The following is a 27,333-nucleotide window of genomic DNA, read 5'->3' on the forward strand; positions in this document are numbered from 1 at the left end:
CCCGTCAGGGGTCCGCTCGAGGTCGTGAGGCGTTCCGCCCGGCCTCCGGACCCAATCCACCTCGCAGGACAGCTCCCTCGGTGCCATTGCTTAGGAGACCGTTGCCCCTTGTGTCTTTCAGCGGGCCTCGGGGGCCGGAACTTGGTGCGGCGTGACCCAAGAGAGGTGAGTGGAAGACTCTGGGCCTGCAGGGAGATGCCAGGCGCCATGGGCATTGTCCGCGGAGCCCGGATCCCCGCACGGGCCCCGGCTCCAGCACTGTGCTAGGGATGGGGGCTGTGGTGGCCCACACAGCGTGGACCTGCCCATGCACAGCCGCCCTTCAGCAATCCCACGTGCAGGGAATGGGAAAGTTGGGCCAGGTCACTGGCAACGACTGGGGGCTGGGGGCATGCCGCCGTCGTCCCACATGGACCTGAGGCCTCCTTGTACGTCCAGCTGTGTCCTGTGCGCCCGAGAAGAGAGCGGACGTGAGTCCCTTGGTGTCAGGGCCCTCTGTCCCCTTCAGCGAGTGGTTGTCGCTCGAGTCACCCCAGCCGATGGTTCTGGAGAGGGCTGGAGAGGGCAGAGCTCATGAAGAATGCAGCAGACGCCCAAGTGTAAGCAGGGCACGGGAGGCTGCTGAAGTACAGCCCTCGAATGTTTCCTCGGATTTCCCGAGTCAGCAAGGTTTCCCTGGCCCAGGGGAAGAGTGGCGAGCCCCGGGCCACAGCAGGCCATGGGGCTGAGCCGGTCCTCTGAGGCCCCCAGAGGAAGCGCCGCCACAAGGGGAGAGTCAGGACCCTCCTGCAGGGCGGGCCGCGGTCTCCCGCCTTGCGCTGCTTGGTGGGAGACGGTGAGACGCGATTCCCTTTTTCGCCCTGGGCGATCAGGGCCTGGGGGCCACCGTTGGCTGCGAGTGCCAGGGCCCGGGTCCCTAGACCACCGCGGTCCCCATGTGTGGGAAGGCGTCCTTCGGGCCCTCACTTCCGGGTGCGCCACGCTTTGCTTGGGGCCCCGGCAGACATCGGGGGAGCACTGGAAATCCCTGTGCTCCAGGCCATGCTCTGGGGCCTTTCCTAGCAAGGGGAGGCTCCCACGGGGGCCCGGATCTCCGTGGATTTGGGAAGGCCAGGGATGGGCAGCGGGTCCCTTGTGTCCTGCCCCTTGCCCGCGGACCCGAGCCCTGGGTGGGTCAGCCGCCCGCCTGGACAGCACCGGCCAGGGCTTCGGGCTGGAGAGTTCTTGGCGGCATGGCACGGGCCAGCGAGCACGCCGTTCCGACGGCCGGCCTCCCCCTCCCTCCTTAGGCCCCCATCCCCAAGCGAGGATCTGGCCCTGACCACCAAGTCTTGCATCGCCCAGCCCCGCCGCCAGGTCCCATGCCTCAGGAAGCCGGGGTATGGCGCTGTCCTGAGAGCAGCCTCGGTAAGCAGCTTCTGGGTGGTAGGGGACCTCCCGCGTCGCCTCGGGCGTGCTTGGGTCATTGATGAGAACTCATATGGTCTCGAAGAGCGATGAGGACCTAAAAATCACGCTCAATAGGATTACGCTGAGGCCCAAGGCAGGGGACCGTGCCGGGGTCAGCCTCCCCCAGAGCGTCGGGGCAGTGAGGGTGCGCTGCAGGTGGCCGCGGGAGGAGAACCACCTCTCGAGGCTCTCTGCTGTGGCCCCCGGACGTCGGTGCACCTGCGGGTGCCGACGGGGTGTTCTGGCGTTCCAGCTGGTCTACCGACCCAGGCCTCTTCCCCGGACAGCTGCCCGAGAGCCAGGGCTTAGCCACCCTTGTGTCCTTGTGTCTTTCAGCGGGCCTGGCTGGCAAGGTTCTTGGCGCGTCTCCCACCAGGAGAGGTGAGCGGAAGCCTCTGGGCTCCGAGGGAGGCCCCAGACCCCTTGGCCTGGCATCGGGAAGCGGGGACCCCAGCAGGGACTCCGCAGCTGGGCCTGGGCTGGGGATGCGGGTCCTCATTGTCCGGACGGCACCGAAGTCCCCGTGAGCGTGTGCCCCTGAGCCATCCCAGGGGCAGGGATCGCGAAACGTGGGCCGGGGGGCTGACAAGGCCTGGAAAGCGCGGGCTGGCCGCCCAAGGCCCAGGTGCACCCGAGGCCTCCTGATCAATTGCGGCGTGTCCGGGGGGCCCAGAAAGGGAGTGGACGTGAGACCCGTGGTCTCGGAGGCCACTGTGCCCTTGAGCAACACCTTGTTGCTCAAGGCCCGGCCCATGGCAGGTTTCTGCGGGCTGCACTGGCCCGAGCTCCTGTCCCGTCCTGCAGACGACCAAGGCGTTTGGGGCCCCGGGAGGCCACTTCCGAAGAGCCCACGAGGATTCGTTGAGCTGGCCAGACGGCACGGTTCCACTGGGGCGGGGGGGCAGAAACTGCACGTCCCAGGCCACAGCAGCCGTTGGGGCTCAGCCTCTCACCTGAGACTCTCAAGCACCCGGGATAGGGTCGTGGTGAAGCGGCACTGCACGGGCCGAGTCAGGTCCCTCGTCCAGAGCGGCCAGCGGGCGGTGTGCCTTGCTGCCGTGGTGGAGAGTGACCTGGCTTTCCCCGCTCGGCCGTGGGGGAGCCCTGGGCCCCGGCAACCTTTGGCTTCCCGGGCAGGGGCTCAGGTCCTTGGCTCCCAGGTGGCTCCAGGAGAGGGTGGGCGGCGTCCTGGCCAAACCTCCCGGGCCGCCGCTCTTGGCTCGCCACTCCGGGAGACAGCGGGGACCCGGCCAAAGCCCTGTGGTCCATGCCATGGTCAGGGGCCGTTCTCCAGAAGGCTGGGCTCCCACAGGGACCACGGTCTCCATTGCTTTGGGATGCCCCGGAAAGGGCAGCCGGGCCCTTGGGCCCGGCTCCTTCCTGGCGGACACCTGCCATGCTTGGCTCCGAACTCTGCCGGGCCCCCAGTGGCCAGGACTCCGGGAAAGGGGGCCCTGGGCCGCACGGCAGGCGCTTCAGACCAGGACGTTTGGACAGCTGGTCTCTCCGTCTCTCCTTAGAAACCCATCCACAATCGAGAAGCTCGCCCAGATGAGCACGTCTTGCTTGGCCCCGCCCTGCCCAGAGGTCTCACGTCTCAGGACCCGGGGGCATGGACGCGGTGCGGAATGCAGCCCCGGTAAGCAGCTTCGGGGTGCCCCGAGGCCGCACGCATCGCCACCAGCTTGCTTGGGTCAGTGATGAGAACTCAAGTGGTCTCGAAGAGCGATGATGACCTAAAAATCATGCTCAATAGGATTACGCTGAGGCCCAAGACAGGCGTCTGTGCCGGGATCAGCCTCCCCCAGACCCTGGGGACCCTGGAGGTGCGCCGCAGTTGTGGGCGTGAGGCCATCGTACCCTCGGGGCTCCCCGTGCTGGCCCTGGCCTGTCTGTGCCCGTCAGGGGTCCGCTCGAGGTCGTGAGGCGTTCCGCCCGGCCTCCGGACCCAATCCACCTCGCAGGACAGCTCCCTCGGTGCCATTGCTTAGGAGACCGTTGCCCCTTGTGTCTTTCAGCGGGCCTGGGGGCCGGAACTTGGTGCGGCGTGACCCAAGAGAGGTGAGTGGAAGACTCTGGGCCTGCAGGGAGATGCCAGGCGCCATGGGCATTGTCCGCGGAGCCCGGATCCCCGCACGGGCCCCGGCTCCAGCACTGTGCTAGGGATGGGGGCTGTGGTGGCCCACACAGCGTGGACCTGCCCATGCACAGCCGCCCTTCAGCAATCCCACGTGCAGGGAATGGGAAAGTTGGGCCAGGTCACTGGCAACGACTGGGGGCTGGGGGCATGCCGCCGTCGTCCCACATGGACCTGAGGCCTCCTTGTACGTCCAGCTGTGTCCTGTGCGCCCGAGAAGAGAGCGGACGTGAGTCCCTTGGTGTCAGGGCCCTCTGTCCCCTTCAGCGAGTGGTTGTCGCTCGAGTCACCCCAGCCGATGGTTCTGGAGAGGGCTGGAGAGGGCAGAGCTCATGAAGAATGCAGCAGACGCCCAAGTGTAAGCAGGGCACGGGAGGCTGCTGAAGTACAGCCCTCGAATGTTTCCTCGGATTTCCCGAGTCAGCAAGGTTTCCCTGGCCCAGGGGAAGAGTGGCGAGCCCCGGGCCACAGCAGGCCATGGGGCTGAGCCGGTCCTCTGAGGCCCCCAGAGGAAGCGCCGCCACAAGGGGAGAGTCAGGACCCTCCTGCAGGGCGGGCCGCGGTCTCCCGCCTTGCGCTGCTTGGTGGGAGACGGTGAGACGCGATTCCCTTTTTCGCCCTGGGCGATCAGGGCCTGGGGGCCACCGTTGGCTGCGAGTGCCAGGGCCCGGGTCCCTAGACCACCGCGGTCCCCATGTGTGGGAAGGCGTCCTTCGGGCCCTCACTTCCGGGTGCGCCACGCTTTGCTTGGGGCCCCGGCAGACATCGGGGGAGCACTGGAAATCCCTGTGCTCCAGGCCATGCTCTGGGGCCTTTCCTAGCAAGGGGAGGCTCCCACGGGGGCCCGGATCTCCGTGGATTTGGGAAGGCCAGGGATGGGCAGCGGGTCCCTTGTGTCCTGCCCCTTGCCCGCGGACCCGAGCCCTGGGTGGGTCAGCCGCCCGCCTGGACAGCACCGGCCAGGGCTTCGGGCTGGAGAGTTCTTGGCGGCATGGCACGGGCCAGCGAGCACGCCGTTCCGACGGCCGGCCTCCCCCTCCCTCCTTAGGCCCCCATCCCCAAGCGAGGATCTGGCCCTGACCACCAAGTCTTGCATCGCCCAGCCCCGCCGCCAGGTCCCATGCCTCAGGAAGCCGGGGTATGGCGCTGTCCTGAGAGCAGCCTCGGTAAGCAGCTTCTGGGTGGTAGGGGACCTCCCGCGTCGCCTCGGGCGTGCTTGGGTCATTGATGAGAACTCATATGGTCTCGAAGAGCGATGAGGACCTAAAAATCACGCTCAATAGGATTACGCTGAGGCCCAAGGCAGGGGACCGTGCCGGGGTCAGCCTCCCCCAGAGCGTCGGGGCAGTGAGGGTGCGCTGCAGGTGGCCGCGGGAGGAGAACCACCTCTCGAGGCTCTCTGCTGTGGCCCCCGGACGTCGGTGCACCTGCGGGTGCCGACGGGGTGTTCTGGCGTTCCAGCTGGTCTACCGACCCAGGCCTCTTCCCCGGACAGCTGCCCGAGAGCCAGGGCTTAGCCACCCTTGTGTCCTTGTGTCTTTCAGCGGGCCTGGCTGGCAAGGTTCTTGGCGCGTCTCCCACCAGGAGAGGTGAGCGGAAGCCTCTGGGCTCCGAGGGAGGCCCCAGACCCCTTGGCCTGGCATCGGGAAGCGGGGACCCCAGCAGGGACTCCGCAGCTGGGCCTGGGCTGGGGATGCGGGTCCTCATTGTCCGGACGGCACCGAAGTCCCCGTGAGCGTGTGCCCCTGAGCCATCCCAGGGGCAGGGATCGCGAAACGTGGGCCGGGGGGCTGACAAGGCCTGGAAAGCGCGGGCTGGCCGCCCAAGGCCCAGGTGCACCCGAGGCCTCCTGATCAATTGCGGCGTGTCCGGGGGGCCCAGAAAGGGAGTGGACGTGAGACCCGTGGTCTCGGAGGCCACTGTGCCCTTGAGCAACACCTTGTTGCTCAAGGCCCGGCCCATGGCAGGTTTCTGCGGGCTGCACTGGCCCGAGCTCCTGTCCCGTCCTGCAGACGACCAAGGCGTTTGGGGCCCCGGGAGGCCACTTCCGAAGAGCCCACGAGGATTCGTTGAGCTGGCCAGACGGCACGGTTCCACTGGGGCGGGGGGGCAGAAACTGCACGTCCCAGGCCACAGCAGCCGTTGGGGCTCAGCCTCTCACCTGAGACTCTCAAGCACCCGGGATAGGGTCGTGGTGAAGCGGCACTGCACGGGCCGAGTCAGGTCCCTCGTCCAGAGCGGCCAGCGGGCGGTGTGCCTTGCTGCCGTGGTGGAGAGTGACCTGGCTTTCCCCGCTCGGCCGTGGGGGAGCCCTGGGCCCCGGCAACCTTTGGCTTCCCGGGCAGGGGCTCAGGTCCTTGGCTCCCAGGTGGCTCCAGGAGAGGGTGGGCGGCGTCCTGGCCAAACCTCCCGGGCCGCCGCTCTTGGCTCGCCACTCCGGGAGACAGCGGGGACCCGGCCAAAGCCCTGTGGTCCATGCCATGGTCAGGGGCCGTTCTCCAGAAGGCTGGGCTCCCACAGGGACCACGGTCTCCATTGCTTTGGGATGCCCCGGAAAGGGCAGCCGGGCCCTTGGGCCCGGCTCCTTCCTGGCGGACACCTGCCATGCTTGGCTCCGAACTCTGCCGGGCCCCCAGTGGCCAGGACTCCGGGAAAGGGGGCCCTGGGCCGCACGGCAGGCGCTTCAGACCAGGACGTTTGGACAGCTGGTCTCTCCGTCTCTCCTTAGAAACCCATCCACAATCGAGAAGCTCGCCCAGATGAGCACGTCTTGCTTGGCCCCGCCCTGCCCAGAGGTCTCACGTCTCAGGACCCGGGGGCATGGACGCGGTGCGGAATGCAGCCCCGGTAAGCAGCTTCGGGGTGCCCCGAGGCCGCACGCATCGCCACCAGCTTGCTTGGGTCAGTGATGAGAACTCAAGTGGTCTCGAAGAGCGATGATGACCTAAAAATCATGCTCAATAGGATTACGCTGAGGCCCAAGACAGGCGTCTGTGCCGGGATCAGCCTCCCCCAGACCCTGGGGACCCTGGAGGTGCGCCGCAGTTGTGGGCGTGAGGCCATCGTACCCTCGGGGCTCCCCGTGCTGGCCCTGGCCTGTCTGTGCCCGTCAGGGGTCCGCTCGAGGTCGTGAGGCGTTCCGCCCGGCCTCCGGACCCAATCCACCTCGCAGGACAGCTCCCTCGGTGCCATTGCTTAGGAGACCGTTGCCCCTTGTGTCTTTCAGCGGGCCTCGGGGGCCGGAACTTGGTGCGGCGTGACCCAAGAGAGGTGAGTGGAAGACTCTGGGCCTGCAGGGAGATGCCAGGCGCCATGGGCATTGTCCGCGGAGCCCGGATCCCCGCACGGGCCCCGGCTCCAGCACTGTGCTAGGGATGGGGGCTGTGGTGGCCCACACAGCGTGGACCTGCCCATGCACAGCCGCCCTTCAGCAATCCCACGTGCAGGGAATGGGAAAGTTGGGCCAGGTCACTGGCAACGACTGGGGGCTGGGGGCATGCCGCCGTCGTCCCACATGGACCTGAGGCCTCCTTGTACGTCCAGCTGTGTCCTGTGCGCCCGAGAAGAGAGCGGACGTGAGTCCCTTGGTGTCAGGGCCCTCTGTCCCCTTCAGCGAGTGGTTGTCGCTCGAGTCACCCCAGCCGATGGTTCTGGAGAGGGCTGGAGAGGGCAGAGCTCATGAAGAATGCAGCAGACGCCCAAGTGTAAGCAGGGCACGGGAGGCTGCTGAAGTACAGCCCTCGAATGTTTCCTCGGATTTCCCGAGTCAGCAAGGTTTCCCTGGCCCAGGGGAAGAGTGGCGAGCCCCGGGCCACAGCAGGCCATGGGGCTGAGCCGGTCCTCTGAGGCCCCCAGAGGAAGCGCCGCCACAAGGGGAGAGTCAGGACCCTCCTGCAGGGCGGGCCGCGGTCTCCCGCCTTGCGCTGCTTGGTGGGAGACGGTGAGACGCGATTCCCTTTTTCGCCCTGGGCGATCAGGGCCTGGGGGCCACCGTTGGCTGCGAGTGCCAGGGCCCGGGTCCCTAGACCACCGCGGTCCCCATGTGTGGGAAGGCGTCCTTCGGGCCCTCACTTCCGGGTGCGCCACGCTTTGCTTGGGGCCCCGGCAGACATCGGGGGAGCACTGGAAATCCCTGTGCTCCAGGCCATGCTCTGGGGCCTTTCCTAGCAAGGGGAGGCTCCCACGGGGGCCCGGATCTCCGTGGATTTGGGAAGGCCAGGGATGGGCAGCGGGTCCCTTGTGTCCTGCCCCTTGCCCGCGGACCCGAGCCCTGGGTGGGTCAGCCGCCCGCCTGGACAGCACCGGCCAGGGCTTCGGGCTGGAGAGTTCTTGGCGGCATGGCACGGGCCAGCGAGCACGCCGTTCCGACGGCCGGCCTCCCCCTCCCTCCTTAGGCCCCCATCCCCAAGCGAGGATCTGGCCCTGACCACCAAGTCTTGCATCGCCCAGCCCCGCCGCCAGGTCCCATGCCTCAGGAAGCCGGGGTATGGCGCTGTCCTGAGAGCAGCCTCGGTAAGCAGCTTCTGGGTGGTAGGGGACCTCCCGCGTCGCCTCGGGCGTGCTTGGGTCAATGATGAGAACTCATATGGTCTCGAAGAGCGATGAGGACCTAAAAATCACGCTCAATAGGATTACGCTGAGGCCCAAGGCAGGGGACCGTGCCGGGGTCAGCCTCCCCCAGAGCGTCGGGGCAGTGAGGGTGCGCTGCAGGTGGCCGCGGGAGGAGAACCACCTCTCGAGGCTCTCTGCTGTGGCCCCCGGACGTCGGTGCACCTGCGGGTGCCGACGGGGTGTTCTGGCGTTCCAGCTGGTCTACCGACCCAGGCCTCTTCCCCGGACAGCTGCCCGAGAGCCAGGGCTTAGCCACCCTTGTGTCCTTGTGTCTTTCAGCGGGCCTGGCTGGCAAGGTTCTTGGCGCGTCTCCCACCAGGAGAGGTGAGCGGAAGCCTCTGGGCTCCGAGGGAGGCCCCAGACCCCTTGGCCTGGCATCGGGAAGCGGGGACCCCAGCAGGGACTCCGCAGCTGGGCCTGGGCTGGGGATGCGGGTCCTCATTGTCCGGACGGCACCGAAGTCCCCGTGAGCGTGTGCCCCTGAGCCATCCCAGGGGCAGGGATCGCGAAACGTGGGCCGGGGGGCTGACAAGGCCTGGAAAGCGCGGGCTGGCCGCCCAAGGCCCAGGTGCACCCGAGGCCTCCTGATCAATTGCGGCGTGTCCGGGGGGCCCAGAAAGGGAGTGGACGTGAGACCCGTGGTCTCGGAGGCCACTGTGCCCTTGAGCAACACCTTGTTGCTCAAGGCCCGGCCCATGGCAGGTTTCTGCGGGCTGCACTGGCCCGAGCTCCTGTCCCGTCCTGCAGACGACCAAGGCGTTTGGGGCCCCGGGAGGCCACTTCCGAAGAGCCCACGAGGATTCGTTGAGCTGGCCAGACGGCACGGTTCCACTGGGGCGGGGGGGCAGAAACTGCACGTCCCAGGCCACAGCAGCCGTTGGGGCTCAGCCTCTCACCTGAGACTCTCAAGCACCCGGGATAGGGTCGTGGTGAAGCGGCACTGCACGGGCCGAGTCAGGTCCCTCGTCCAGAGCGGCCAGCGGGCGGTGTGCCTTGCTGCCGTGGTGGAGAGTGACCTGGCTTTCCCCGCTCGGCCGTGGGGGAGCCCTGGGCCCCGGCAACCTTTGGCTTCCCGGGCAGGGGCTCAGGTCCTTGGCTCCCAGGTGGCTCCAGGAGAGGGTGGGCGGCGTCCTGGCCAAACCTCCCGGGCCGCCGCTCTTGGCTCGCCACTCCGGGAGACAGCGGGGACCCGGCCAAAGCCCTGTGGTCCATGCCATGGTCAGGGGCCGTTCTCCAGAAGGCTGGGCTCCCACAGGGACCACGGTCTCCATTGCTTTGGGATGCCCCGGAAAGGGCAGCCGGGCCCTTGGGCCCGGCTCCTTCCTGGCGGACACCTGCCATGCTTGGCTCCGAACTCTGCCGGGCCCCCAGTGGCCAGGACTCCGGGAAAGGGGGCCCTGGGCCGCACGGCAGGCGCTTCAGACCAGGACGTTTGGACAGCTGGTCTCTCCGTCTCTCCTTAGAAACCCATCCACAATCGAGAAGCTCGCCCAGATGAGCACGTCTTGCTTGGCCCCGCCCTGCCCAGAGGTCTCACGTCTCAGGACCCGGGGGCATGGACGCGGTGCGGAATGCAGCCCCGGTAAGCAGCTTCGGGGTGCCCCGAGGCCGCACGCATCGCCACCAGCTTGCTTGGGTCAGTGATGAGAACTCAAGTGGTCTCGAAGAGCGATGATGACCTAAAAATCATGCTCAATAGGATTACGCTGAGGCCCAAGACAGGCGTCTGTGCCGGGATCAGCCTCCCCCAGACCCTGGGGACCCTGGAGGTGCGCCGCAGTTGTGGGCGTGAGGCCATCGTACCCTCGGGGCTCCCCGTGCTGGCCCTGGCCTGTCTGTGCCCGTCAGGGGTCCGCTCGAGGTCGTGAGGCGTTCCGCCCGGCCTCCGGACCCAATCCACCTCGCAGGACAGCTCCCTCGGTGCCATTGCTTAGGAGACCGTTGCCCCTTGTGTCTTTCAGCGGGCCTGGGGGCCGGAACTTGGTGCGGCGTGACCCAAGAGAGGTGAGTGGAAGACTCTGGGCCTGCAGGGAGATGCCAGGCGCCATGGGCATTGTCCGCGGAGCCCGGATCCCCGCACGGGCCCCGGCTCCAGCACTGTGCTAGGGATGGGGGCTGTGGTGGCCCACACAGCGTGGACCTGCCCATGCACAGCCGCCCTTCAGCAATCCCACGTGCAGGGAATGGGAAAGTTGGGCCAGGTCACTGGCAACGACTGGGGGCTGGGGGCATGCCGCCGTCGTCCCACATGGACCTGAGGCCTCCTTGTACGTCCAGCTGTGTCCTGTGCGCCCGAGAAGAGAGCGGACGTGAGTCCCTTGGTGTCAGGGCCCTCTGTCCCCTTCAGCGAGTGGTTGTCGCTCGAGTCACCCCAGCCGATGGTTCTGGAGAGGGCTGGAGAGGGCAGAGCTCATGAAGAATGCAGCAGACGCCCAAGTGTAAGCAGGGCACGGGAGGCTGCTGAAGTACAGCCCTCGAATGTTTCCTCGGATTTCCCGAGTCAGCAAGGTTTCCCTGGCCCAGGGGAAGAGTGGCGAGCCCCGGGCCACAGCAGGCCATGGGGCTGAGCCGGTCCTCTGAGGCCCCCAGAGGAAGCGCCGCCACAAGGGGAGAGTCAGGACCCTCCTGCAGGGCGGGCCGCGGTCTCCCGCCTTGCGCTGCTTGGTGGGAGACGGTGAGACGCGATTCCCTTTTTCGCCCTGGGCGATCAGGGCCTGGGGGCCACCGTTGGCTGCGAGTGCCAGGGCCCGGGTCCCTAGACCACCGCGGTCCCCATGTGTGGGAAGGCGTCCTTCGGGCCCTCACTTCCGGGTGCGCCACGCTTTGCTTGGGGCCCCGGCAGACATCGGGGGAGCACTGGAAATCCCTGTGCTCCAGGCCATGCTCTGGGGCCTTTCCTAGCAAGGGGAGGCTCCCACGGGGGCCCGGATCTCCGTGGATTTGGGAAGGCCAGGGATGGGCAGCGGGTCCCTTGTGTCCTGCCCCTTGCCCGCGGACCCGAGCCCTGGGTGGGTCAGCCGCCCGCCTGGACAGCACCGGCCAGGGCTTCGGGCTGGAGAGTTCTTGGCGGCATGGCACGGGCCAGCGAGCACGCCGTTCCGACGGCCGGCCTCCCCCTCCCTCCTTAGGCCCCCATCCCCAAGCGAGGATCTGGCCCTGACCACCAAGTCTTGCATCGCCCAGCCCCGCCGCCAGGTCCCATGCCTCAGGAAGCCGGGGTATGGCGCCGTCCTGAGAGCAGCCTCGGTAAGCAGCTTCTGGGTGGTAGGGGACCTCCCGCGTCGCCTCGGGCGTGCTTGGGTCAATGATGAGAACTCATATGGTCTCGAAGAGCGATGAGGACCTAAAAATCACGCTCAATAGGATTACGCTGAGGCCCAAGGCAGGGGACCGTGCCGGGGTCAGCCTCCCCCAGAGCGTCGGGGCAGTGAGGGTGCGCTGCAGGTGGCCGCGGGAGGAGAACCACCTCTCGAGGCTCTCTGCTGTGGCCCCCGGACGTCGGTGCACCTGCGGGTGCCGACGGGGTGTTCTGGCGTTCCAGCTGGTCTACCGACCCAGGCCTCTTCCCCGGACAGCTGCCCGAGAGCCAGGGCTTAGCCACCCTTGTGTCCTTGTGTCTTTCAGCGGGCCTGGCTGGCAAGGTTCTTGGCGCGTCTCCCACCAGGAGAGGTGAGCGGAAGCCTCTGGGCTCCGAGGGAGGCCCCAGACCCCTTGGCCTGGCATCGGGAAGCGGGGACCCCAGCAGGGACTCCGCAGCTGGGCCTGGGCTGGGGATGCGGGTCCTCATTGTCCGGACGGCACCGAAGTCCCCGTGAGCGTGTGCCCCTGAGCCATCCCAGGGGCAGGGATCGCGAAACGTGGGCCGGGGGGCTGACAAGGCCTGGAAAGCGCGGGCTGGCCGCCCAAGGCCCAGGTGCACCCGAGGCCTCCTGATCAATTGCGGCGTGTCCGGGGGGCCCAGAAAGGGAGTGGACGTGAGACCCGTGGTCTCGGAGGCCACTGTGCCCTTGAGCAACACCTTGTTGCTCAAGGCCCGGCCCATGGCAGGTTTCTGCGGGCTGCACTGGCCCGAGCTCCTGTCCCGTCCTGCAGACGACCAAGGCGTTTGGGGCCCCGGGAGGCCACTTCCGAAGAGCCCACGAGGATTCGTTGAGCTGGCCAGACGGCACGGTTCCACTGGGGCGGGGGGGCAGAAACTGCACGTCCCAGGCCACAGCAGCCGTTGGGGCTCAGCCTCTCACCTGAGACTCTCAAGCACCCGGGATAGGGTCGTGGTGAAGCGGCACTGCACGGGCCGAGTCAGGTCCCTCGTCCAGAGCGGCCAGCGGGCGGTGTGCCTTGCTGCCGTGGTGGAGAGTGACCTGGCTTTCCCCGCTCGGCCGTGGGGGAGCCCTGGGCCCCGGCAACCTTTGGCTTCCCGGGCAGGGGCTCAGGTCCTTGGCTCCCAGGTGGCTCCAGGAGAGGGTGGGCGGCGTCCTGGCCAAACCTCCCGGGCCGCCGCTCTTGGCTCGCCACTCCGGGAGACAGCGGGGACCCGGCCAAAGCCCTGTGGTCCATGCCATGGTCAGGGGCCGTTCTCCAGAAGGCTGGGCTCCCACAGGGACCACGGTCTCCATTGCTTTGGGATGCCCCGGAAAGGGCAGCCGGGCCCTTGGGCCCGGCTCCTTCCTGGCGGACACCTGCCATGCTTGGCTCCGAACTCTGCCGGGCCCCCAGTGGCCAGGACTCCGGGAAAGGGGGCCCTGGGCCGCACGGCAGGCGCTTCAGACCAGGACGTTTGGACAGCTGGTCTCTCCGTCTCTCCTTAGAAACCCATCCACAATCGAGAAGCTCGCCCAGATGAGCACGTCTTGCTTGGCCCCGCCCTGCCCAGAGGTCTCACGTCTCAGGACCCGGGGGCATGGACGCGGTGCGGAATGCAGCCCCGGTAAGCAGCTTCGGGGTGCCCCGAGGCCGCACGCATCGCCACCAGCTTGCTTGGGTCAGTGATGAGAACTCAAGTGGTCTCGAAGAGCGATGATGACCTAAAAGTCATGCTCAATAGGATTACGCTGAGGCCCAAGACAGGCGTCTGTGCCGGGATCAGCCTCCCCCAGACCCTGGGGACCCTGGAGGTGCGCCGCAGTTGTGGGCGTGAGGCCATCGTACCCTCGGGGCTCCCCGTGCTGGCCCTGGCCTGTCTGTGCCCGTCAGGGGTCCGCTCGAGGTCGTGAGGCGTTCCGCCCGGCCTCCGGACCCAATCCACCTCGCAGGACAGCTCCCTCGGTGCCATTGCTTAGGAGACCGTTGCCCCTTGTGTCTTTCAGCGGGCCTCGGGGGCCGGAACTTGGTGCGGCGTGACCCAAGAGAGGTGAGTGGAAGACTCTGGGCCTGCAGGGAGATGCCAGGCGCCATGGGCATTGTCCGCGGAGCCCGGATCCCCGCACGGGCCCCGGCTCCAGCACTGTGCTAGGGATGGGGGCTGTGGTGGCCCACACAGCGTGGACCTGCCCATGCACAGCCGCCCTTCAGCAATCCCACGTGCAGGGAATGGGAAAGTTGGGCCAGGTCACTGGCAACGACTGGGGGCTGGGGGCATGCCGCCGTCGTCCCACATGGACCTGAGGCCTCCTTGTACGTCCAGCTGTGTCCTGTGCGCCCGAGAAGAGAGCGGACGTGAGTCCCTTGGTGTCAGGGCCCTCTGTCCCCTTCAGCGAGTGGTTGTCGCTCGAGTCACCCCAGCCGATGGTTCTGGAGAGGGCTGGAGAGGGCAGAGCTCATGAAGAATGCAGCAGACGCCCAAGTGTAAGCAGGGCACGGGAGGCTGCTGAAGTACAGCCCTCGAATGTTTCCTCGGATTTCCCGAGTCAGCAAGGTTTCCCTGGCCCAGGGGAAGAGTGGCGAGCCCCGGGCCACAGCAGGCCATGGGGCTGAGCCGGTCCTCTGAGGCCCCCAGAGGAAGCGCCGCCACAAGGGGAGAGTCAGGACCCTCCTGCAGGGCGGGCCGCGGTCTCCCGCCTTGCGCTGCTTGGTGGGAGACGGTGAGACGCGATTCCCTTTTTCGCCCTGGGCGATCAGGGCCTGGGGGCCACCGTTGGCTGCGAGTGCCAGGGCCCGGGTCCCTAGACCACCGCGGTCCCCATGTGTGGGAAGGCGTCCTTCGGGCCCTCACTTCCGGGTGCGCCACGCTTTGCTTGGGGCCCCGGCAGACATCGGGGGAGCACTGGAAATCCCTGTGCTCCAGGCCATGCTCTGGGGCCTTTCCTAGCAAGGGGAGGCTCCCACGGGGGCCCGGATCTCCGTGGATTTGGGAAGGCCAGGGATGGGCAGCGGGTCCCTTGTGTCCTGCCCCTTGCCCGCGGACCCGAGCCCTGGGTGGGTCAGCCGCCCGCCTGGACAGCACCGGCCAGGGCTTCGGGCTGGAGAGTTCTTGGCGGCATGGCACGGGCCAGCGAGCACGCCGTTCCGACGGCCGGCCTCCCCCTCCCTCCTTAGGCCCCCATCCCCAAGCGAGGATCTGGCCCTGACCACCAAGTCTTGCATCGCCCAGCCCCGCCGCCAGGTCCCATGCCTCAGGAAGCCGGGGTATGGCGCTGTCCTGAGAGCAGCCTCGGTAAGCAGCTTCTGGGTGGTAGGGGACCTCCCGCGTCGCCTCGGGCGTGCTTGGGTCAATGATGAGAACTCATATGGTCTCGAAGAGCGATGAGGACCTAAAAATCACGCTCAATAGGATTACGCTGAGGCCCAAGGCAGGGGACCGTGCCGGGGTCAGCCTCCCCCAGAGCGTCGGGGCAGTGAGGGTGCGCTGCAGGTGGCCGCGGGAGGAGAACCACCTCTCGAGGCTCTCTGCTGTGGCCCCCGGACGTCGGTGCACCTGCGGGTGCCGACGGGGTGTTCTGGCGTTCCAGCTGGTCTACCGACCCAGGCCTCTTCCCCGGACAGCTGCCCGAGAGCCAGGGCTTAGCCACCCTTGTGTCCTTGTGTCTTTCAGCGGGCCTGGCTGGCAAGGTTCTTGGCGCGTCTCCCACCAGGAGAGGTGAGCGGAAGCCTCTGGGCTCCGAGGGAGGCCCCAGACCCCTTGGCCTGGCATCGGGAAGCGGGGACCCCAGCAGGGACTCCGCAGCTGGGCCTGGGCTGGGGATGCGGGTCCTCATTGTCCGGACGGCACCGAAGTCCCCGTGAGCGTGTGCCCCTGAGCCATCCCAGGGGCAGGGATCGCGAAACGTGGGCCGGGGGGCTGACAAGGCCTGGAAAGCGCGGGCTGGCCGCCCAAGGCCCAGGTGCACCCGAGGCCTCCTGATCAATTGCGGCGTGTCCGGGGGGCCCAGAAAGGGAGTGGACGTGAGACCCGTGGTCTCGGAGGCCACTGTGCCCTTCAGCAACACCTTGTTGCTCAAGGCCCGGCCCATGGCAGGTTTCTGCGGGCTGCACTGGCCCGAGCTCCTGTCCCGTCCTGCAGACGACCAAGGCGTTTGGGGCCCCGGGAGGCCACTTCCGAAGAGCCCACGAGGATTCGTTGAGCTGGCCAGACGGCACGGTTCCACTGGGGCGGGGGGGCAGAAACTGCACGTCCCAGGCCACAGCAGCCGTTGGGGCTCAGCCTCTCACCTGAGACTCTCAAGCACCCGGGATAGGGTCGTGGTGAAGCGGCACTGCACGGGCCGAGTCAGGTCCCTCGTCCAGAGCGGCCAGCGGGCGGTGTGCCTTGCTGCCGTGGTGGAGAGTGACCTGGCTTTCCCCGCTCGGCCGTGGGGGAGCCCTGGGCCCCGGCAACCTTTGGCTTCCCGGGCAGGGGCTCAGGTCCTTGGCACCCAGGTGGCTCCAGGAGAGGGTGGGCGGCGTCCTGGCCAAACCTCCCGGGCCGCCGCTCTTGGCTCGCCACTCCGGGAGACAGCGGGGACCCGGCCAAAGCCCTGTGGTCCATGCCATGGTCAGGGGCCGTTCTCCAGAAGGCTGGGCTCCCACAGGGACCACGGTCTCCATTGCTTTGGGATGCCCCGGAAAGGGCAGCCGGGCCCTTGGGCCCGGCTCCTTCCTGGCGGACACCTGCCATGCTTGGCTCCGAACTCTGCCGGGCCCCCAGTGGCCAGGACTCCGGGAAAGGGGGCCCTGGGCCGCACGGCAGGCGCTTCAGACCAGGACGTTTGGACAGCTGGTCTCTCCGTCTCTCCTTAGAAACCCATCCACAATCGAGAAGCTCGCCCAGATGAGCACGTCTTGCTTGGCCCCGCCCTGCCCAGAGGTCTCACGTCTCAGGACCCGGGGGCATGGACGTGGTGCGGAATGCAGCCCCGGTAAGCAGCTTCGGGGTGCCCCGAGGCCGCACGCATCGCCACCAGCTTGCTTGGGTCAGTGATGAGAACTCAAGTGGTCTCGAAGAGCGATGATGACCTAAAAATCATGCTCAATAGGATTACGCTGAGGCCCAAGACAGGCGTCTGTGCCGGGATCAGCCTCCCCCAGACCCTGGGGACCCTGGAGGTGCGCCGCAGTTGTGGGCGTGAGGCCATCGTACCCTCGGGGCTCCCCGTGCTGGCCCTGGCCTGTCTGTGCCCGTCAGGGGTCCGCTCGAGGTCGTGAGGCGTTCCGCCCGGCCTCCGGACCCAATCCACCTCGCAGGACAGCTCCCTCGGTGCCATTGCTTAGGAGACCGTTGCCCCTTGTGTCTTTCAGCGGGCCTCGGGGGCCGGAACTTGGTGCGGCGTGACCCAAGAGAGGTGAGTGGAAGACTCTGGGCCTGCAGGGAGATGCCAGGCGCCATGGGCATTGTCCGCGGAGCCCGGATCCCCGCACGGGCCCCGGCTCCAGCACTGTGCTAGGGATGGGGGCTGTGGTGGCCCACACAGCGTGGACCTGCCCATGCACAGCCGCCCTTCAGCAATCCCACGTGCAGGGAATGGGAAAGTTGGGCCAGGTCACTGGCAACGACTGGGGGCTGGGGGCATGCCGCCGTCGTCCCACATGGACCTGAGGTCTCCTTGTACGTCCAGCTGTGTCCTGTGCGCCCGAGAAGAGAGCGGACGTGAGTCCCTTGGTGTCAGGGCCCTCTGTCCCCTTCAGCGAGTGGTTGTCGCTCGAGTCACCCCAGCCGATGGTTCTGGAGAGGGCTGGAGAGGGCAGAGCTCATGAAGAATGCAGCAGACGCCCAAGTGTAAGCAGGGCACGGGAGGCTGCTGAAGTACAGCCCTCGAATGTTTCCTCGGATTTCCCGAGTCAGCAAGGTTTCCCTGGCCCAGGGGAAGAGTGGCGAGCCCCGGGCCACAGCAGGCCATGGGGCTGAGCCGGTCCTCTGAGGCCCCCAGAGGAAGCGCCGCCACAAGGGGAGAGTCAGGACCCTCCTGCAGGGCGGGCCGCGGTCTCCCGCCTTGCGCTGCTTGGAGGGAGACGGTGAGACGCGATTCCCTTTTTCGCCCTGGGCGATCAGGGCCTGGGGGCCACCGTTGGCTGCGAGTGCCAGGGCCCGGGTCCCTAGACCACCGCGGTCCCCATGTGTGGGAAGGCGTCCTTCGGGCCCTCACATCCGGGGGCGCCACGCTTTGCTTGGGGCCCCGGCAGACATCGGGGGAGCACTGGAAATCCCTGTGCTCCAGGCCATGCTCTGGGGCCTTTCCTAGCAAGGGGAGGCTCCCACGGGGGCCCGGATCTCCGTGGATTTGGGAAGGCCAGGGATGGGCAGCGGGTCCCTTGTGTCCTGCCCCTTGCCCGCGGACCCGAGCCCTGGGTGGGTCAGCCGCCCGCCTGGACAGCACCGGCCAGGGCTTCGGGCTGGAGAGTTCTTGGCGGCATGGCACGGGCCAGCGAGCACGCCGTTCCGACGGCCGGCCTCCCCCTCCCTCCTTAGGCCCCCATCCCCAAGCGAGGATCTGGCCCTGACCACCAAGTCTTGCATCGCCCAGCCCCGCCGCCAGGTCCCATGCCTCAGGAAGCCGGGGTATGGCGCCGTCCTGAGAGCAGCCTCGGTAAGCAGCTTCTGGGTGGTAGGGGACCTCCCGCGTCGCCTCGGGCGTGCTTGGGTCAATGATGAGAACTCATATGGTCTCGAAGAGCGATGAGGACCTAAAAATCACGCTCAATAGGATTACGCTGAGGCCCAAGGCAGGGGACCGTGCCGGGGTCAGCCTCCCCCAGAGCGTCGGGGCAGTGAGGGTGCGCTGCAGGTGGCCGCGGGAGGAGAACCACCTCTCGAGGCTCTCTGCTGTGGCCCCCGGACGTCGGTGCACCTGCGGGTGCCGACGGGGTGTTCTGGCGTTCCAGCTGGTCTACCGACCCAGGCCTCTTCCCCGGACAGCTGCCCGAGAGCCAGGGCTTAGCCACCCTTGTGTCCTTGTGTCTTTCAGCGGGCCTGGCTGGCAAGGTTCTTGGCGCGTCTCCCACCAGGAGAGGTGAGCGGAAGCCTCTGGGCTCCGAGGGAGGCCCCAGACCCCTTGGCCTGGCATCGGGAAGCGGGGACCCCAGCAGGGACTCCGCAGCTGGGCCTGGGCTGGGGATGCGGGTCCTCATTGTCCGGACGGCACCGAAGTCCCCGTGAGCGTGTGCCCCTGAGCCATCCCAGGGGCAGGGATCGCGAAACGTGGGCCGGGGGGCTGACAAGGCCTGGAAAGCGCGGGCTGGCCGCCCAAGGCCCAGGTGCACCCGAGGCCTCCTGATCAATTGCGGCGTGTCCGGGGGGCCCAGAAAGGGAGTGGACGTGAGACCCGTGGTCTCGGAGGCCACTGTGCCCTTGAGCAACACCTTGTTGCTCAAGGCCCGGCCCATGGCAGGTTTCTGCGGGCTGCACTGGCCCGAGCTCCTGTCCCGTCCTGCAGACGACCAAGGCGTTTGGGGCCCCGGGAGGCCACTTCCGAAGAGCCCACGAGGATTCGTTGAGCTGGCCAGACGGCACGGTTCCACTGGGGCGGGGGGGCAGAAACTGCACGTCCCAGGCCACAGCAGCCGTTGGGGCTCAGCCTCTCACCTGAGACTCTCAAGCACCCGGGATAGGGTCGTGGTGAAGCGGCACTGCACGGGCCGAGTCAGGTCCCTCGTCCAGAGCGGCCAGCGGGCGGTGTGCCTTGCTGCCGTGGTGGAGAGTGACCTGGCTTTCCCCGCTCGGCCGTGGGGGAGCCCTGGGCCCCGGCAACCTTTGGCTTCCCGGGCAGGGGCTCAGGTCCTTGGCTCCCAGGTGGCTCCAGGAGAGGGTGGGCGGCGTCCTGGCCAAACCTCCCGGGCCGCCGCTCTTGGCTCGCCACTCCGGGAGACAGCGGGGACCCGGCCAAAGCCCTGTGGTCCATGCCATGGTCAGGGGCCGTTCTCCAGAAGGCTGGGCTCCCACAGGGACCACGGTCTCCATTGCTTTGGGATGCCCCGGAAAGGGCAGCCGGGCCCTTGGGCCCGGCTCCTTCCTGGCGGACACCTGCCATGCTTGGCTCCGAACTCTGCCGGGCCCCCAGTGGCCAGGACTCCGGGAAAGGGGGCCCTGGGCCGCACGGCAGGCGCTTCAGACCAGGACGTTTGGACAGCTGGTCTCTCCGTCTCTCCTTAGAAACCCATCCACAATCGAGAAGCTCGCCCAGATGAGCACGTCTTGCTTGGCCCCGCCCTGCCCAGAGGTCTCACGTCTCAGGACCCGGGGGCATGGACGCGGTGCGGAATGCAGCCCCGGTAAGCAGCTTCGGGGTGCCCCGAGGCCGCACGCATCATCACCAGCTTGCTTGGGTCAGTGATGAGAACTCAAGTGGTCTCGAAGAGCGATGATGACCTAAAAATCATGCTCAATAGGATTACGCTGAGGCCCAAGACAGGCGTCTGTGCCGGGATCAGCCTCCCCCAGACCCTGGGGACCCTGGAGGTGCGCCGCAGTTGTGGGCGTGAGGCCATCGTACCCTCGGGGCTCCCCGTGCTGGCCCTGGCCTGTCTGTGCCCGTCAGGGGTCCGCTCGAGGTCGTGAGGCGTTCCGCCCGGCCTCCGGACCCAATCCACCTCGCAGGACAGCTCCCTCGGTGCCATTGCTTAGGAGACCGTTGCCCCTTGTGTCTTTCAGCGGGCCTCGGGGGCCGGAACTTGGTGCGGCGTGACCCAAGAGAGGTGAGTGGAAGACTCTGGGCCTGCAGGGAGATGCCAGGCGCCATGGGCATTGTCCGCGGAGCCCGGATCCCCGCACGGGCCCCGGCTCCAGCACTGTGCTAGGGATGGGGGCTGTGGTGGCCCACACAGCGTGGACCTGCCCATGCACAGCCGCCCTTCAGCAATCCCACGTGCAGGGAATGGGAAAGTTGGGCCAGGTCACTGGCAACGACTGGGGGCTGGGGGCATGCCGCCGTCGTCCCACATGGACCTGAGGCCTCCTTGTACGTCCAGCTGTGTCCTGTGCGCCCGAGAAGAGAGCGGACGTGAGTCCCTTGGTGTCAGGGCCCTCTGTCCCCTTCAGCGAGTGGTTGTCGCTCGAGTCACCCCAGCCGATGGTTCTGGAGAGGGCTGGAGAGGGCAGAGCTCATGAAGAATGCAGCAGACGCCCAAGTGTAAGCAGGGCACGGGAGGCTGCTGAAGTACAGCCCTCGAATGTTTCCTCGGATTTCCCGAGTCAGCAAGGTTTCCCTGGCCCAGGGGAAGAGTGGCGAGCCCCGGGCCACAGCAGGCCATGGGGCTGAGCCGGTCCTCTGAGGCCCCCAGAGGAAGCGCCGCCACAAGGGGAGAGTCAGGACCCTCCTGCAGGGCGGGCCGCGGTCTCCCGCCTTGCGCTGCTTGGTGGGAGACGGTGAGACGCGATTCCCTTTTTCGCCCTGGGCGATCAGGGCCTGGGGGCCACCGTTGGCTGCGAGTGCCAGGGCCCGGGTCCCTAGACCACCGCGGTCCCCATGTGTGGGAAGGCGTCCTTCGGGCCCTCACTTCCGGGTGCGCCACGCTTTGCTTGGGGCCCCGGCAGACATCGGGGGAGCACTGGAAATCCCTGTGCTCCAGGCCATGCTCTGGGGCCTTTCCTAGCAAGGGGAGGCTCCCACGGGGGCCCGGATCTCCGTGGATTTGGGAAGGCCAGGGATGGGCAGCGGGTCCCTTGTGTCCTGCCCCTTGCCCGCGGACCCGAGCCCTGGGTGGGTCAGCCGCCCGCCTGGACAGCACCGGCCAGGGCTTCGGGCTGGAGAGTTCTTGGCGGCATGGCACGGGCCAGCGAGCACGCCGTTCCGACGGCCGGCCTCCCCCTCCCTCCTTAGGCCCCCATCCCCAAGCGAGGATCTGGCCCTGACCACCAAGTCTTGCATCGCCCAGCCCCGCCGCCAGGTCCCATGCCTCAGGAAGCCGGGGTATGGCGCCGTCCTGAGAGCAGCCTCGGTAAGCAGCTTCTGGGTGGTAGGGGACCTCCCGCGTCGCCTCGGGCGTGCTTGGGTCAATGATGAGAACTCATATGGTCTCGAAGAGCGATGAGGACCTAAAAATCACGCTCAATAGGATTACGCTGAGGCCCAAGGCAGGGGACCGTGCCGGGGTCAGCCTCCCCCAGAGCGTCGGGGCAGTGAGGGTGCGCTGCAGGTGGCCGCGGGAGGAGAACCACCTCTCGAGGCTCTCTGCTGTGGCCCCCGGACGTCGGTGCACCTGCGGGTGCCGACGGGGTGTTCTGGCGTTCCAGCTGGTCTACCGACCCAGGCCTCTTCCCCGGACAGCTGCCCGAGAGCCAGGGCTTAGCCACCCTTGTGTTCTTGTGTCTTTCAGCGGGCCTGGCTGGCAAGGTTCTTGGCGCGTCTCCCACCAGGAGAGGTGAGCGGAAGCCTCTGGGCTCCGAGGGAGGCCCCAGACCCCTTGGCCTGGCATCGGGAAGCGGGGACCCCAGCAGGGACTCCGCAGCTGGGCCTGGGCTGGGGATGCGGGTCCTCATTGTCCGGACGGCACCGAAGTCCCCGTGAGCGTGTGCCCCTGAGCCATCCCAGGGGCAGGGATCGCGAAACGTGGGCCGGGGGGCTGACAAGGCCTGGAAAGCGCGGGCTGGCCGCCCAAGGCCCAGGTGCACCCGAGGCCTCCTGATCAATTGCGGCGTGTCCGGGGGGCCCAGAAAGGGAGTGGACGTGAGACCCGTGGTCTCGGAGGCCACTGTGCCCTTCAGCAACACCTTGTTGCTCAAGGCCCGGCCCATGGCAGGTTTCTGCGGGCTGCACTGGCCCGAGCTCCTGTCCCGTCCTGCAGACGACCAAGGCGTTTGGGGCCCCGGGAGGCCACTTCCGAAGAGCCCACGAGGATTCGTTGAGCTGGCCAGACGGCACGGTTCCACTGGGGCGGGGGGGCAGAAACTGCACGTCCCAGGCCACAGCAGCCGTTGGGGCTCAGCCTCTCACCTGAGACTCTCAAGCACCCGGGATAGGGTCGTGGTGAAGCGGCACTGCACGGGCCGAGTCAGGTCCCTCGTCCAGAGCGGCCAGCGGGCGGTGTGCCTTGCTGCCGTGGTGGAGAGTGACCTGGCTTTCCCCGCTCGGCCGTGGGGGAGCCCTGGGCCCCGGCAACCTTTGGCTTCCCGGGCAGGGGCTCAGGTCCTTGGCTCCCAGGTGGCTCCAGGAGAGGGTGGGCGGCGTCCTGGCCAAACCTCCCGGGCCGCCGCTCTTGGCTCGCCACTCCGGGAGACAGCGGGGACCCGGCCAAAGCCCTGTGGTCCATGCCATGGTCAGGGGCCGTTCTCCAGAAGGCTGGGCTCCCACAGGGACCACGGTCTCCATTGCTTTGGGATGCCCCGGAAAGGGCAGCCGGGCCCTTGGGCCCGGCTCCTTCCTGGCGGACACCTGCCATGCTTGGCTCCGAACTCTGCCGGGCCCCCAGTGGCCAGGACTCCGGGAAAGGGGGCCCTGGGCCGCACGGCAGGCGCTTCAGACCAGGACGTTTGGACAGCTGGTCTCTCCGTCTCTCCTTAGAAACCCATCCACAATCGAGAAGCTCGCCCAGATGAGCACGTCTTGCTTGGCCCCGCCCTGCCCAGAGGTCTCACGTCTCAGGACCCGGGGGCATGGACGCGGTGCGGAATGCAGCCCCGGTAAGCAGCTTCGGGGTGCCCCGAGGCCGCACGCATCGCCACCAGCTTGCTTGGGTCAGTGATGAGAACTCAAGTGGTCTCGAAGAGCGATGATGACCTAAAAATCATGCTCAATAGGATTACGCTGAGGCCCAAGACAGGCGTCTGTGCCGGGATCAGCCTCCCCCAGACCCTGGGGACCCTGGAGGTGCGCCGCAGTTGTGGGCGTGAGGCCATCGTACCCTCGGGGCTCCCCGTGCTGGCCCTGGCCTGTCTGTGCCCGTCAGGGGTCCGCTCGAGGTCGTGAGGCGTTCCGCCCGGCCTCCGGACCCAATCCACCTCGCAGGACAGCTCCCTCGGTGCCATTGCTTAGGAGACCGTTGCCCCTTGTGTCTTTCAGCGGGCCTCGGGGGCCGGAACTTGGTGCGGCGTGACCCAAGAGAGGTGAGTGGAAGACTCTGGGCCTGCAGGGAGATGCCAGGCGCCATGGGCATTGTCCGCGGAGCCCGGATCCCCGCACGGGCCCCGGCTCCAGCACTGTGCTAGGGATGGGGGCTGTGGTGGCCCACACAGCGTGGACCTGCCCATGCACAGCCGCCCTTCAGCAATCCCACGTGCAGGGAATGGGAAAGTTGGGCCAGGTCACTGGCAACGACTGGGGGCTGGGGGCATGCCGCCGTCGTCCCACATGGACCTGAGGTCTCCTTGTACGTCCAGCTGTGTCCTGTGCGCCCGAGAAGAGAGCGGACGTGAGTCCCTTGGTGTCAGGGCCCTCTGTCCCCTTCAGCGAGTGGTTGTCGCTCGAGTCACCCCAGCCGATGGTTCTGGAGAGGGCTGGAGAGGGCAGAGCTCATGAAGAATGCAGCAGACGCCCAAGTGTAAGCAGGGCACGGGAGGCTGCTGAAGTACAGCCCTCGAATGTTTCCTCGGATTTCCCGAGTCAGCAAGGTTTCCCTGGCCCAGGGGAAGAGTGGCGAGCCCCGGGCCACAGCAGGCCATGGGGCTGAGCCGGTCCTCTGAGGCCCCCAGAGGAAGCGCCGCCACAAGGGGAGAGTCAGGACCCTCCTGCAGGGCGGGCCGCGGTCTCCCGCCTTGCGCTGCTTGGTGGGAGACGGTGAGACGCGATTCCCTTTTTCGCCCTGGGCGATCAGGGCCTGGGGGCCACCGCTGGCTGCGAGTGCCAGGGCCCGGGTCCCTAGACCACCGCGGTCCCCATGTGTGGGAAGGCGTCCTTCGGGCCCTCACATCCGGGTGCGCCACGCTTTGCTTGGGGCCCCGGCAGACATCGGGGGAGCACTGGAAATCCCTGTGCTCCAGGCCAGGCTCTGGGGCCTTTCTCAGCAAGGGGAGGCTCCCGCGGGGGCCCGGATCACCGTGGATTTGGGAAGGCCAGGGATGGGCAGCGGGTCCCTTGTGTCCTGCCCCTTGCCCGCGGACCCGAGCCCTGGGTGGGTCAGCCGCCCGCCTGGACAGCACCGGCCAGGGCTTCGGGCTGGAGAGTTCTTGGCGGCATGGCACGGGCCAGCGAGCACGCCGTTCCGACGGCCGGCCTCCCCCTCCCTCCTTAGGCCCCCATCCCCAAGCGAGGATCTGGCCCTGACCACCAGGTCTTGCATCGCCCAGCCCCGCCGCCAGGTCCCATGCCTCAGGAAGCCGGGGTATGGCGCCGTCCTGAGAGCAGCCTCGGTAAGCAGCTTCTGGGTGGTAGGGGACCTCCCGCGTCGCCTCGGGCGTGCTTGGGTCAATGATGAGAACTCATATGGTCTCGAAGAGCGATGAGGACCTAAAAATCACGCTCAATAGGATTACGCTGAGGCCCAAGGCAGGGGACCGTGCCGGGGTCAGCCTCCCCCAGAGCGTCGGGGCAGTGAGGGTGCGCTGCAGGTGGCCGCGGGAGGAGAACCACCTCTCGAGGCTCTCTGCTGTGGCCCCCGGACGTCGGTGCACCTGCGGGTGCCGACGGGGTGTTCTGGCGTTCCAGCTGGTCTACCGACCCAGGCCTCTTCCCCGGACAGCTGCCCGAGAGCCAGGGCTTAGCCACCCTTGTGTCCTTGTGTCTTTCAGCGGGCCTGGCTGGCAAGGTTCTTGGCGCGTCTCCCACCAGGAGAGGTGAGCGGAAGCCTCTGGGCTCCGAGGGAGGCCCCAGACCCCTTGGCCTGGCATCGGGAAGCGGGGACCCCAGCAGGGACTCCGCAGCTGGGCCTGGGCTGGGGATGCGGGTCCTCATTGTCCGGACGGCACCGAAGTCCCCGTGAGCGTGTGCCCCTGAGCCATCCCAGGGGCAGGGATCGCGAAACGTGGGCCGGGGGGCTGACAAGGCCTGGAAAGCGCGGGCTGGCCGCCCAAGGCCCAGGTGCACCCGAGGCCTCCTGATCAATTGCGGCGTGTCCGGGGGGCCCAGAAAGGGAGTGGACGTGAGACCCGTGGTCTCGGAGGCCACTGTGCCCTTCAGCAACACCTTGTTGCTCAAGGCCCGGCCCATGGCAGGTTTCTGCGGGCTGCACTGGCCCGAGCTCCTGTCCCGTCCTGCAGACGACCAAGGCGTTTGGGGCCCCGGGAGGCCACTTCCGAAGAGCCCACGAGGATTCGTTGAGCTGGCCAGACGGCACGGTTCCACTGGGGCGGGGGGGCAGAAACTGCACGTCCCAGGCCACAGCAGCCGTTGGGGCTCAGCCTCTCACCTGAGACTCTCAAGCACCCGGGATAGGGTCGTGGTGAAGCGGCACTGCACGGGCCGAGTCAGGTCCCTCGTCCAGAGCGGCCAGCGGGCGGTGTGCCTTGCTGCCGTGGTGGAGAGTGACCTGGCTTTCCCCGCTCGGCCGTGGGGGAGCCCTGGGCCCCGGCAACCTTTGGCTTCCCGGGCAGGGGCTCAGGTCCTTGGCTCCCAGGTGGCTCCAGGAGAGGGTGGGCGGCGTCCTGGCCAAACCTCCCGGGCCGCCGCTCTTGGCTCGCCACTCCGGGAGACAGCGGGGACCCGGCCAAAGCCCTGTGGTCCATGCCATGGTCAGGGGCCGTTCTCCAGAAGGCTGGGCTCCCACAGGGACCACGGTCTCCATTGCTTTGGGATGCCCCGGAAAGGGCAGCCGGGCCCTTGGGCCCGGCTCCTTCCTGGCGGACACCTGCCATGCTTGGCTCCGAACTCTGCCGGGCCCCCAGTGGCCAGGACTCCGGGAAAGGGGGCCCTGGGCCGCACGGCAGGCGCTTCAGACCAGGACGTTTGGACAGCTGGTCTCTCCGTCTCTCCTTAGAAACCCATCCACAATCGAGAAGCTCGCCCAGATGAGCACGTCTTGCTTGGCCCCGCCCTGCCCAGAGGTCTCACGTCTCAGGACCCGGGGGCATGGACGCGGTGCGGAATGCAGCCCCGGTAAGCAGCTTCGGGGTGCCCCGAGGCCGCACGCATCGCCACCAGCTTGCTTGGGTCAGTGATGAGAACTCAAGTGGTCTCGAAGAGCGATGATGACCTAAAAATCATGCTCAATAGGATTACGCTGAGGCCCAAGACAGGCGTCTGTGCCGGGATCAGCCTCCCCCAGACCCTGGGGACCCTGGAGGTGCGCCGCAGTTGTGGGCGTGAGGCCATCGTACCCTCGGGGCTCCCCGTGCTGGCCCTGGCCTGTCTGTGCCCGTCAGGGGTCCGCTCGAGGTCGTGAGGCGTTCCGCCCGGCCTCCGGACCCAATCCACCTCGCAGGACAGCTCCCTCGGTGCCATTGCTTAGGAGACCGTTGCCCCTTGTGTCTTTCAGCGGGCCTCGGGGGCCGGAACTTGGTGCGGCGTGACCCAAGAGAGGTGAGTGGAAGACTCTGGGCCTGCAGGGAGATGCCAGGCGCCATGGGCATTGTCCGCGGAGCCCGGATCCCCGCACGGGCCCCGGCTCCAGCACTGTGCTAGGGATGGGGGCTGTGGTGGCCCACACAGCGTGGACCTGCCCATGCACAGCCGCCCTTCAGCAATCCCACGTGCAGGGAATGGGAAAGTTGGGCCAGGTCACTGGCAACGACTGGGGGCTGGGGGCATGCCGCCGTCGTCCCACATGGACCTGAGGCCTCCTTGTACGTCCAGCTGTGTCCTGTGCGCCCGAGAAGAGAGCGGACGTGAGTCCCTTGGTGTCAGGGCCCTCTGTCCCCTTCAGCGAGTGGTTGTCGCTCGAGTCACCCCAGCCGATGGTTCTGGAGAGGGCTGGAGAGGGCA

At 67.6% G+C, this 27,333-nt stretch overlaps 16 non-coding genes across 16 annotated transcripts; all 16 read left to right on the forward strand.

Annotated features, from left to right (window-relative positions):
• Positions 1-1,459: 1,459 nt before the first annotated feature.
• On the forward strand, positions 1,460-1,540 carry LOC123945041. Its single transcript, XR_006818963.1, has one exon. It is a non-coding gene; the product is annotated as a small nucleolar RNA SNORD115 (small nucleolar RNA).
• A 1,600-nt stretch (positions 1,541-3,140) lies between these two features.
• Positions 3,141-3,221, forward strand: LOC123945603. The gene has a single exon (XR_006819423.1). It is a non-coding gene; the product is annotated as a small nucleolar RNA SNORD115 (small nucleolar RNA).
• Positions 3,222-4,804: 1,583 nt separating this feature from the next.
• LOC123945042 lies at positions 4,805-4,885 on the forward strand. The gene has a single exon (XR_006818964.1). It is a non-coding gene; the product is annotated as a small nucleolar RNA SNORD115 (small nucleolar RNA).
• A 1,600-nt stretch (positions 4,886-6,485) lies between these two features.
• On the forward strand, positions 6,486-6,566 carry LOC123945604. Its single transcript, XR_006819424.1, has one exon. It is a non-coding gene; the product is annotated as a small nucleolar RNA SNORD115 (small nucleolar RNA).
• Positions 6,567-8,150: 1,584 nt separating this feature from the next.
• On the forward strand, positions 8,151-8,231 carry LOC123945454. Its single transcript, XR_006819281.1, has one exon. It is a non-coding gene; the product is annotated as a small nucleolar RNA SNORD115 (small nucleolar RNA).
• A 1,600-nt stretch (positions 8,232-9,831) lies between these two features.
• On the forward strand, positions 9,832-9,912 carry LOC123945605. Its single transcript, XR_006819425.1, has one exon. It is a non-coding gene; the product is annotated as a small nucleolar RNA SNORD115 (small nucleolar RNA).
• A 1,583-nt stretch (positions 9,913-11,495) lies between these two features.
• Positions 11,496-11,576, forward strand: LOC123945455. Its single transcript, XR_006819282.1, has one exon. It is a non-coding gene; the product is annotated as a small nucleolar RNA SNORD115 (small nucleolar RNA).
• Positions 11,577-13,176: 1,600 nt separating this feature from the next.
• On the forward strand, positions 13,177-13,257 carry LOC123945058. Its single transcript, XR_006818980.1, has one exon. It is a non-coding gene; the product is annotated as a small nucleolar RNA SNORD115 (small nucleolar RNA).
• A 1,584-nt stretch (positions 13,258-14,841) lies between these two features.
• Positions 14,842-14,922, forward strand: LOC123945456. Its single transcript, XR_006819283.1, has one exon. It is a non-coding gene; the product is annotated as a small nucleolar RNA SNORD115 (small nucleolar RNA).
• Positions 14,923-16,522: 1,600 nt separating this feature from the next.
• Positions 16,523-16,603, forward strand: LOC123945606. Its single transcript, XR_006819426.1, has one exon. It is a non-coding gene; the product is annotated as a small nucleolar RNA SNORD115 (small nucleolar RNA).
• Positions 16,604-18,187: 1,584 nt separating this feature from the next.
• Positions 18,188-18,268, forward strand: LOC123945457. Its single transcript, XR_006819284.1, has one exon. It is a non-coding gene; the product is annotated as a small nucleolar RNA SNORD115 (small nucleolar RNA).
• Positions 18,269-19,868: 1,600 nt separating this feature from the next.
• On the forward strand, positions 19,869-19,949 carry LOC123945607. The gene has a single exon (XR_006819427.1). It is a non-coding gene; the product is annotated as a small nucleolar RNA SNORD115 (small nucleolar RNA).
• Positions 19,950-21,533: 1,584 nt separating this feature from the next.
• On the forward strand, positions 21,534-21,614 carry LOC123945458. Its single transcript, XR_006819285.1, has one exon. It is a non-coding gene; the product is annotated as a small nucleolar RNA SNORD115 (small nucleolar RNA).
• Positions 21,615-23,214: 1,600 nt separating this feature from the next.
• LOC123945608 lies at positions 23,215-23,295 on the forward strand. The gene has a single exon (XR_006819428.1). It is a non-coding gene; the product is annotated as a small nucleolar RNA SNORD115 (small nucleolar RNA).
• Positions 23,296-24,879: 1,584 nt separating this feature from the next.
• Positions 24,880-24,960, forward strand: LOC123945459. Its single transcript, XR_006819286.1, has one exon. It is a non-coding gene; the product is annotated as a small nucleolar RNA SNORD115 (small nucleolar RNA).
• A 1,600-nt stretch (positions 24,961-26,560) lies between these two features.
• On the forward strand, positions 26,561-26,641 carry LOC123945609. Its single transcript, XR_006819429.1, has one exon. It is a non-coding gene; the product is annotated as a small nucleolar RNA SNORD115 (small nucleolar RNA).
• Positions 26,642-27,333: the final 692 nt, after the last annotated feature.

The sequence above is a fragment of the Meles meles genome, chromosome 6 (genome assembly GCF_922984935.1).
Source record: "Meles meles chromosome 6, mMelMel3.1 paternal haplotype, whole genome shotgun sequence".
Lineage (NCBI taxonomy): Eukaryota > Metazoa > Chordata > Mammalia > Carnivora > Mustelidae > Meles > Meles meles.